The 11583-nt window shown below is 32.7% G+C and overlaps 1 pseudogene; it reads left to right on the top strand.

Annotated features, from left to right (window-relative positions):
- Positions 1 to 8499: 8499 nt before the first annotated feature.
- The window catches only part of LOC105527725, a 53026-nt pseudogene continuing 49942 nt past the window's right edge, over positions 8500 to 11583 (top strand).

Genomic DNA, 11583 nt, shown 5'->3' on the forward strand with positions numbered 1-11583 from the left:
ACTCTGGCTTTTTTTGCAATTGCTTTAGGTGCTTCAGTCATGAAGTATTTGTCCATGCCTACGTCCTGAATGGCATTGCCTAGGTTTTATTCTAGGGTTTTTGTGGTTTTAGGTTTTACGTTTAAGTCTTTAATCCATCTTAAGTTAGTATTGAAGCCATCAGTTCATGGTTTTTAGTTTTTGTTTTGTGATGTGAGTTCTTATTACTGCTTCAATCTTGTTACTCATAATTTCCCTCTTCATGTTTCTATTTCTTTTTAATTCAATACTGGTTGGTTGTGTGTGTCCAAATTTTTTTTTATATCCTTTAGATTTTTTTATTTGTTGGCATGAACTTGATTTTAACAGTATCTTATAATCCTTTGTATTTCTGTGTATCAGTTGTTATGTATCTTTTCCATCTCTCATTTTATTTATTTGAATCATAACTTTTTGTAATTAATCTAGCTGAAGATTTTTCAATTTTATGTATTCAATAAACCAACTTTTGTCTTGTTGATCTTTAAACATTTTAAAAATCTGTTTTATCTATATCCATGAAAATCTTTGTTATATTCCCTATCTACTGTTTTTTTAGTTTAGTTTCTGTTTTCACATTTCTTGAGGTGGTATAGGTTGCTTATTTAAGATATTTCTGTATTTTTAACATAGACATTTATTGGTATATATTCGTTGTTTTAGAACTTATTTTTTCTGTATCTTCTAGGTTTTGTTATATTGTCTTTCCATTTTTATTTTTCTCATATTTTTAAAATAATTTATCTATATACTCAATGGTTGTTTATGAGCACAGTTAATTTCCGTATAGCTGTACATGTTCCCAAATTATTTCTTTTATTGATTTCTAGTTTTATTCCATTGTGGAAAAAATTGACCTAATTTTGATATACAAAAATTTTAAGACATATTTGGACATAAAATATGGTCTATTCTAGAAGATGTTTCATGTGCTGTTGAGAAGATCACATATTCTGCAGATGTTCGATGGAATGTTCTGTAAATGTCCATGTTACGTTTATCTTACCTAGAGTGCAGTTTAACTCTGAGATTTCTTCTTTGATTTTCTATCTGAATTATACTTTTATTATTGTAAGTAAAGTGCTGATGTCTTCTACTATTATATCATGGTAAATCTCTCTCCTCAGCTCTGTAAATTTTGCTTTATATATTTGGATGTTCCAGTGTTATGACCATATATATTTACAAATTTATTCTGTTGCTCTAGTGTGCTCTTGATTATTATATAATAACCAATTTCCTATCAATCTCGACTTAATATATATTTTAACTAAGTATAGCTACTATTGCAATTTTTTTATTGTTTACAATGACAATAAACAAAGTTTTCTATTTCTTTCCTTTTAGTCTGTGTATGCCTTCATAGGGGAAGTGAGTTTCCTGTGTGGACAATAGAGTTGAGTTTTAATTATTTATCTATTCAGTCACTTGATGTCTTTTACCTGGATCATTCAATCAATTTCATTCTGTAATATGATTAATAGATAAAGATTTGCTACCTCCATTTTGTTAATTCTTTTCTGGGTTACTTTTGGTATCTCCTTTCTCTCTTGATCTGTCTCTGTTTCTCTCTCTCTCTCTCTCTGTCTGTCTCTCTATCTCTCTTTGTGTCTTCCTTTAATGGTTAAGAAATTTTCTCTAGTAGTATGTTTTGATTTCATGCCACTTTTGTGTATTGTGTCTAAGTTTGGCTTCTTAGTTAATGAAAGATTTACAAGAATATTTTATTGTTAGATATTTTAAACTGATGACAACTATCAGCACAAAGAAAAATAAACAAAACTGTATTTTGACATAATTTTGTCTTCCACGTAATGACTTTTTGAGGTCTAAATTTATATCTTTTCAAATTTCCATCTCTTAATCAATTGTAGTTACTATTTTCTTTAATATCTTTGTCTTTTTTCTTCATGATAAAGAGAAAAATGGCTTATATACCACCATTATAGTATTAGATTATTCTGAATTTGTCTTTATAATTGCTTTTACTAGTGCTTTTTATGCCTTCAGATGTGTACTTGTTACATATGAGTGTCCTTTTCTTTACAATAAAAAATTTTTCCTTCCTATTATTTCTGATAAGATTGGTCTGGTATTTATGAATGCCTTAGCTTTTGTTGGTGTGGGAAAATCTTATCATTCTTTCCAGTTTTAAGAACTGCTTTGGTAGGCACAGTATCTTTGCATGGAAGATTTTTTTTCAGCACTTTAAATGTATATCTTATTTTCTTCTTGCTCACGAGCTGATTTATTTTATTTTATTTTATTTTATTTTGAGAAATTTGATGAAACTTGAATTGGGACATAGTTTAAAATGGTACAAATTTTTTCTCATATTGCTATCACTATTCTTTCTTTGTATTTGCCTTTTAACCATTTAAATAAGATGTGCCTTTGAGAAATACTCTTTGGATTAAATTTGATTAGGGTACCTGGATACTGTCATCTTTCTCTAGATTTACAAAATGTTGCATCATTATTTTCTTAAGTATGATCTCTAGACCTTTTTGTTTCTTATCTCCTTCAAAAACTCCTATTATATGGAGGTAGTTTGCTTAATAATATTTGATACTTTCCATAGGCTTACTTCACTAATTTTAATTATTTCTCTTTTTTGGCTCTTCTGACTGCGTAAATTACATATGTTTTACCTTTAGGATTGCTGATTCCTTACTCTGTTTGACCAAGTCTGCTGTTGAAGTTTCCTAATGAGTTTTTCAATTCACTTCACTTATTTTTTTTAATTGGATTACTTTTTATTTTTAAAACATTTCCACTTCTTTGGAAAATTCATCATCTTTTTCCTGGATTATTCTCTATAATGTGTTTTCTTCAACTTTATATTCGTATGTGCTGTGATTTCTGAATTTTTAAAATAGGTGTGCACTGAATTTCTTATCAATAATTTACGGATAATCTGAACTTTAACTCTGCATTGTAACTTAAAACCAGATTGCAGTGATTTCTAGGTCTTGGAGAGACCTAAGCAATAACTGAAACTTAATCTCAAATGTTATACTTGTTTGGAGGTCATGGTAAAGCTCCGTATGAGGACCTGAGAATTGTAAAAAATACGGGCCAAAGATTCAGACCTTCTTTTGGATATTGGTCCCTGCAGTGTTATGGTACTGATCAAACTCTGCAGTGTGGCATTCCTGGTAATAGGAACACCAAGCAGTTGCTGAGATCTGTGTGCCTGTCACTGTGATTAGTACTCCCATTCTTGTTTCCAATTCACCCCAGGTCATTCAACCCTCTAGCCGCTCCTAATGCCTCTCCTGGGGTAGGACAAAAATGGGCTTCCCAAAAAGAATCACAGATCCATGAAGAAACTGAACATTCCCCTCAAATTTCCTCCTCTGATCTTGGTAACTTCAGGTAAAGTTCTCTCACAGTGGTGTGTCTTCTTGGTGTGTGGAAGGGATGTCATAATCCAAAAGAATTATTCATCTTACAGATCATGAGTTTTCCCATGTCTATGAGTCTTGGGATTTTCTTCTTCTCTTTTTAGCTCTGATGAATTCAGCGTGGCTTTTTGTATTTACATAGTTACTAGCTGTCTCTTTGTGCGGGAATTAATTTGGTGGGCGTTATTTCATCATTTTACTGACATCACTCCTCAAGGAATTAGAATTTAGAGTATCTGCCAAATATTTAAAAAGCTGTGTATTTATTACTTAAGTGTCCTGTATAATTATTTGGTTGTGTACTGTTTCTAGTAAATAATTACTATGTATTGAAGCCATGTGTTTCTAACACAAACTTTCTTGTAGAGACTAGAAGTATATGGCAGAATATAGGGACAATATAATGATACATATGGAAACATTTTCAGGTTTTTATTAAAGCATAGGTAAACTATATTATTCTATATGATATTGCATCTTTATGATGCAGAAATTATTTTTGTTGTAGGAAATGAAAGAATTTGTCCAGATCTCTGCCAAAGATGGCACCGTGGTGTTTTCTCTGGGGCCAGTTGTGCAAAATCTTACAGAAGGGAAGGCTGATATCGTCTCAGACTTGGCCCAGATTCCACAGAAGGTGAGTACAACCTCCAGTCCTTATAACCAGCCATTTACACAGTGAAGAAAGTGTGACTTTTCATTTGGAATTTGAATCTCATTTTCTGCTTTGCATTAACAGGCACTACTTCCACATAAAAAATTTTAAAGCATTACAGTAGTGTATGTGAGCTCAACTAATCATTTGCCTTTGAATTCTTGAAGTTACTTTGGAAATACTTCTCTTTGTTGTTATTTGTTTGTGACAAAATGAAAAGAAAATATTAAGTTCCTATCTCACATTTTGTTATTTTAAATCTTTGTTTTATTTTTTAGACGGAGTCTCGCTCTGTCGCCTAGTCTGGAGTGCAGTGGCGTGATCTTGGCTCACTGCAAACTCCACCCTTGCTGGTTCACGCCATTCTCCTGCCTCTGCCTCCCGAGTAGCTGGGACTACTACACCCGGCTAATTTTTTGTATTTTTGGTAGCCTAGTAGCTGACACTATATGCACCCACCACCACGACCCACTAATTTTCTGTATTTTTAGTAGAGAGGGGGTTTCACCATGTTAGCCTGGATGGTCTCACTCTACTGACCTCATGATCCATCTGCCTCGGCCTCCCAAAGTGCTGGGATTACAAGCCTCAGCCACGGCGCCCGCCCAAGGTTTTAAATCTTAAGGTCAGTGCTGACTACTCGAAAACAAACAAATCAAAAACCAAAAACAAAAACAAAAACAACGCTGAAGTGTACTAACTCCAAGGAACATATAAAGGGAGGGCTGATATAACAAAGATAGAGAAGAATTATGCCCAAGAATCTTCTCAACATATTTGATTGTATAAGAACTCCTTTCACTCTACTTGGGCATGAAAGTAGAAACTTAGATTCATGTAGTCTTTCTTATGAATTAGACTTTTCTAGAATTAAAAGTAAATTACAGTTTTGATGTTACAGTCTAGCAATCAGATAATTTTAACTTTCTTCCTATCACAATTCTAGATTTCCACTCTTTAGGTACTACGATTTGTACACTATCCAAGGAGTTTTTAAAATTTAATGGTTAATTAAATTTCATAAAACTCAATAAAAGCAAGTATGCTAATTAGGATTGTGAAATTTGTTTTGCTTATGAAATTGGAACATCTATGTATTCCTATGTTTTCAAATGCAATATTTTCATATAGATTTCCCATTTAAAAAAAAAAGTATGTGACAAAAGGCATAAAGATGAACAAAATTCAACATTGAACATAAATTCTAAGTAACTGCTCCCTTTTTCTATTTTAATTAAAAATAAATTAATATATAAAATCAAGGAGCGAAGGAGGCATGAAGAAAAGCAGAAAGTAAAGAAGACTAATTATCCAAAAACAAATAGCAAAATCTAAAGCAAAGATTTTCTATGAAGAGAATAGCATGGAAAAGACTCATCCCCATGATTCAATTACCTCCATCAAGTCCCTCCTACATCATGTGGGAATTGTGATAGTTACACTTCAACATGAGATTTTCGTGGGAAGACAGCCAAACCATATCAGGCCATTATGATCTCCTGTTTTGGTTACAAATGCACATTTTTAATAATCCTTTCTAATTTAAGGTCTTGACGTTGCACGCCAATATTAGTTGACACGGTTGCTTGCTAAAGGAAAATCTTGATTTCATAACTGTCATTCTTTAAAAGTTGTGTAAGTAAATTTTGTTGGTGTATTAAAATCCAAATCCATGGTGTGAGACTGCCAAGTAAGACTGCCTAAGGTCTTCATTCCAAATTAACTGTCTTTTGTAATCTCCTGCCCTCAACTTTCTCTGTGATCCATACACATTGGGATGCTCTCTATATGTCCATGACCTTTAATCTTTCTGTTCTTTGTTGGAAAATCCCTTTTTGGCCACACACTGCCTAGGTCCAATCAAAGCTTTCGTCTTATATCATATGTTACCTGCCTCATTAAGTTTTTCTAATTATTTCATATAGAAGTACTTGTGTATTTTGTCTGGAACTCTAAACATCCTGTATTGTTCATGTGATTCATATCAAAATAGTCTTTATATTACAGCTATTCAATGTATTATCAGCTAATTAGTGAGGGTTCACATAGGAAAAGTGATGTAAAATATTTGTTTTCCAAAAACACCTTGTCACTTTGGGCTTTGTGTGGAATGACAGAAAGTATGCATATGTTGTGTATGTTTGTGTTTTGTATGAATTAGAAACTTTAAAAAAATCTTTTGTGAAAGAGTGGGTTAATGTATGTGGCCAAGATGACTGACTGAAAGTAGGTAATGTGCATGGCTCTCACAAAGAGGAACAGAAGGGGTGAGTAAATAGAGCCCATTCAACTGAAATACATATTTTAGAGTTTATCTCATATTAAGTGTTTTCACTAATACAAGGCATACTTCTGAGATGTTGCAGATTTGGTTCTAGAATACTACAATAAAGCAAATATTGCAATGAAGTGAGTCACACAATTTGCTTTGGTTTATAAGGAATATAAAAAGTTACACTTACACAATGCTGTAGTGTATTCAGTGTGTGATAATATTAAGTCTACAAAGTACATGCCTTAATTAAAAAACACTTAATTGGTAAAGACTGCTATTTATGATCTGAATCTTCAGTGAGTGCAACTTTTGTTGATGGAGAGTCTTGCATCAATATTGATGTTTGATAACTTATTATGGTGGTGGCTGCTAGTAGTTGGCATGGCTGTGGCAATTTCTTAAAAATAAGACAACAATGGCATTTGCCACATACATTAACCCACCCTTTCACAAAAGATTTTTTTCAACATGCAATTCTGTCAGATAGCATTTTACCCATAGAGGATCTATTTCCAAAATTGGAATTAATCCTCTCAAACTCTAATGCTACTTTATAAAGTAAGTTTAAGTAATATTCCAAATCTCCTGTTGTCATTCAACAATGTACATAGCATCTTCACCAGTAGATTCCATCTCAAGAAAAAGTTTCTTTCTCTTCCCTAAGAAGTAACTCCTCACTTATTTGTTTTATCATGAGATTTCATCAATTCTGTTACATCATTAAGTTCCACTTCTAATTATAGTTATCTTTCTAGTTTTATTATATTTGCAGTTACTTATTCCATTGAAGTTTTGTTATAGGACCAACAGGTTCATATGCTTACTGTCCAATAATAGTCCAACTACACTGAGATGTCAGGTTTGGCAGCAAAGAAGGAGTTTAATAATTGCAGGGCACTGAGCAAGGAGATGAGAAGAGAATCTCAAATCCAGCTCCTCAAGGAGCTCTGGGTTGGAGGTTTTAAGGAGATCATAGATGGTGATGGACTGGAAAATTTGGGTAATTGATTGGTCAGGGTAATAGGGACAAAGTTATCAGAACAAGGAACAACATTATTTGCTGAGTCAGTTCCTTGTGGGGTCCTCTAGATCAGCTGGCATCAGTAAGGTCCTTCAGACTTGCTGAGTCAATAGTTTTATCAGTCTGCTGGACCTGAAGGATTATCTCAGAAGGAAAGTTGATCATTTCATAATGTTTAAGTTATTATCTATAGAAGAGATAAGAGGAACTACAATCTCGTAACAAGGTCTGCATAATTCTAGGACAATAGCCAAATAACTATGAGGAAGTGAGTCAGAGAACAAACTAACCTGATGATTAATGCTGAATGTACTACAAGCTTGATTTACTTTTCTCCTTTTCTCTCTTTATCTTTGATTACTTTCATAAAGTTTATAAAGATAGTGTCATCTTCATACTCTCAATATCTTACATCATGGTTGTAAGAATCAACTTGTATATGCTATATCATAAGTGAACATTTAAAATATTATGTTACATAACAGAAGCCAGTCATGAAATACCACATATTGTATGATTGCATGTATTAAAAATCATCCAGAATAGGTAAATCTATAGAGATAGAAATTCAATTAGCAATTACCCAGTGCAGGGGAAATGCAGAAACTAGAGGTGGAGAGGAAAAGGCTAAAGGCTATAGGACTTATTTTGGGGAGATAAAAGGGCTGTCAAATAGATTGTTGTGGTAGATGCACAATTCTGTGAATATACTATGAAACAGTAAATTTTACACAATAATTGATAAATTGTATGATATTTAAATTATACATCAACAAAGGGTACAAAAATATATGTATGATATTTTGTCATTGTATCTTTAGTTTTGTGTCAAATGGGCTGGAGAAACATGACCTTTCACTGCTACTATTCTGGACACTCTTCTAAAATATATTGCATAAGACAGATGGCATGTCCATACAAGATCCTTGATATTAGCTGAAGGATAGCACTCAGAAACATAAACGGGAAATTAATCACATCTGTGTAAACAGGTCATTTACCTTCATTTGTCTCCTTGCCATCCACATGCTCGGAATGATATTGTATGTACTTTGAAGTATAAGGGTTACATTTTAACTTGTTGGCTAATTTATCATTGGATATAACAATGAGAAATGACAGAAAGGAACAGCAACTGGAAAACAAGCATTGCATTGCAACAGGATGTCTGTGAAATGGACTTCAGTAATTCTGCTAATACAACTGAGCTTTTACTTTAGCTCTGGGAGTTGTGGAAAGGTGCTGGTGTGGGCAGCAGAATATAGCCATTGGATGAATATGAAGACAATCCTGGAAGAGCTTGTCCAGAGAGGTCATGAGGTGACTGTCCTGGCATCTTCAGCTTCCATTCTTTTTGATCCCAACAACTCATCTACTCTTAAAATTGAAGTTTTTCCTACATCTTTAACTAAAACTGAGTTTGAGAATATCTCCATGCAAGAGGTTAAGAGATGGTCAGACCTTCCAAAAGATACATTTTGGTTATATTTTTCACAAATGCAAGAAATCATGTGGACGTTTGGTGACATATTTAGAAATTTCTGTAAAGATATGGTTTCAAATAAGAAATTAATGAAGAAATTACAACAATCAAGATTTGACGTCGTTTTTGCAGATCCTGTTTTTCCCTGTAGTGAGCTGCTGGCTGAGCTATTTAACACATCCCTTGTGTACAGTCTCCGCTTCACTCCTGGCTATGTTTTTGAAAAGCATTGTGTAGGATTTATTTTCCCTCCCTCCTACGTACCTGTTGTTATGTCAGAATTAAGTGATCAAATGACTTTCATGGAGAGGGTAAAAAATATGATCTATATGCTTTCTTTTGACTTTTGTTTCCAAATGTATGACTTGAAGAAGTGGGATGAATTTTATAGTGAAGTTCTAGGTAAGTAGTTTTTTTTTCAATCTGTAACTTATTTGTGTCTTTGAGGCAGAGCCTATATAAAGCTGTAAAGTCAGGGTAGTGGGGTTTTGTTAAGTGAATTTATAAAACGAAACTACAAGATGATCTATCAATCTCACAAATATTATAGAAAAGCTTAAATTACAGGGTCGTTAAAACCCTGTGGCCATCACTCACACAGAACACCCAAAGAAACCATAAACCTATGTATTAGTGCATCTAAGACTTTAAGCAATTACACATCTGTTTTAGTATACTTTGTTTTTCATCTTAAATACAGTAAAACCCAGATCAAATAACATATTTCTGAATGCATAGATTTAGAATGAGTAGTTACACATTTTTCTACAACTATCTATCTAACTGCAGAAATTATTTTTTCTGTAAAGCTTAGTTTTCTTATATAGAAATCAAAAGATGTTCCCATGTTAACCGAAGGTTTCCTTCACAGCAGAGAGAGAGAATGTCTATATCTCCGATGCAAAAATCATTAAAGATAATTTGCAATTTGTAATGTTTCTATACTCTTTCATTAAAGAATTGGAAACCATTCATTTAAAGTCCAATCACCTTATTGGAATCTGAAGGTTGTTATATCTACATAGTTGTTTTTTGAACTATTTCTCTTTATTAAAAAATATAAGACAGATTAAGGTTGAGTACAAATCTTTATTTCAATAATTTCTCAAAAATTTCTAGCTATAATTTACAAATATATTTACTTAAAGTTAATATTATTAAGATCTTAGCTTGAATCTAAAAGAGTACAAAGTTTTCAGCCATACTCTCCACATAAACCACAGTTCACTTGAAGAACCAAAGATAAAAGAATTAACTTAATGAGTTGTATAAACTAGACTATTTCTTAGATAATTATTTTTATGTGTACAGTAGAATTAATTGACTAGGGAGCTCAAAGAGTCGTTTAAATGTCCATGTGATACTATTGAAGCTTTAAAAAGAAAAGAAATTGATGTTTAATTCACTGTGGCTTATTTTAATAATTATTTGTGATTGTGAGTATACTGATGTGACATTAGAGATGTAGCTTAACCTCATAATTCTCCTACTACTTTGCCTTTCTTATAAATATTCTTGGGCAAAATAAATAATACATAAAATTTAATTATGTCTATAAATGAACATACATATATATTTTTCAAAGCACAGACAGTTTGCTTATATTTTTGCCTTCTTTATTCTAACCCCTTTCTGAAAATTACTTAATGTAATTATCTTGTGTCATTCACCTATTCTTTTTTTTATTCTTGTCAGGAAGACCCACTACATTAACTGAGACAATGGGGAAAGCTGACATATGGCTTATTCGAAACTCCTGGGATTTTCAGTTTCCTCATCCACTGTTATCAAATGTTGATTTTGTTGGAGGACTCCACTGCAAACCTGCCAAACCCCTACCTAAGGTAAACATACTGTCATTGGTTTTATTTTACTGCCTTTGAATTTTCAGTAGAACTGATTCTACAATCTTCATTGAGAGTGTTTGACTTACACTGAAAGAAAGATGGGAAGTGGGTGGGGTAAAGCAGACACTAATTAGAATTCATGTACATAGTGATACTATCACATGTATGTGAGTTTTTTGAGTACTACTAATAGAGGGGAATACTAAGGAGACTTCAAAATTAGAGTTGGTTAAATTATAGTCTTCATTATTTAACATCTAAGAAGGTATTGATCATTCGTTCAAATAATATTTACAAAGGGATTAGCACAAAACACAGGTAAGTGCAAAATTTTCAGTGAAAAAAATGGACACAGTTTCTGTGCCCACATACTTTATATTCTCCTTCAAAAGATAGAATATGTGTAAGTAATAAAAATTATATAAAATCCATTATCTCAAGGAAAAACCCAATGACAAGAAAGCATCAGTGGAGATAATAGAAAGTATCCTGGAGTCACTGATTACTAAGATGAGAGCTGAGCAATACGCAGGAATAAGTAAAAGAATGACGGGGAGAGATAGACAAAAGAAGGAAAGCAGGTAAAGTCGTCAGGTTAGTTCTCAAGTCCTCGGGTTTAATTTGCTGGGAGAGACTAAGAATCAGATGATGCTGAGAGGGAAATTAGAGCCAGATACACATTAGGAGTTGAAATATTTATTAATATTTGTTAAGCACATTAAAAAACTATGAAAAAGAGTTAAGAAAGAAAGATATATGAAAAGATTCTCTTCTTTAAGAAGAACTTTCTTGTATATTTGTTTGAGTTCTTTGTAGATTCTGGATATTAGCCCTTTGTCAGATGAGTAGATTGCAAAAATTTTCTCCCATTCTGTAG

Source organism: Colobus angolensis, unplaced genomic scaffold (genome assembly GCF_000951035.1).
Source record: "Colobus angolensis palliatus isolate OR3802 unplaced genomic scaffold, Cang.pa_1.0 Scaffold643, whole genome shotgun sequence".
NCBI classification, from domain to species: Eukaryota; Metazoa; Chordata; class Mammalia; order Primates; family Cercopithecidae; genus Colobus; species Colobus angolensis.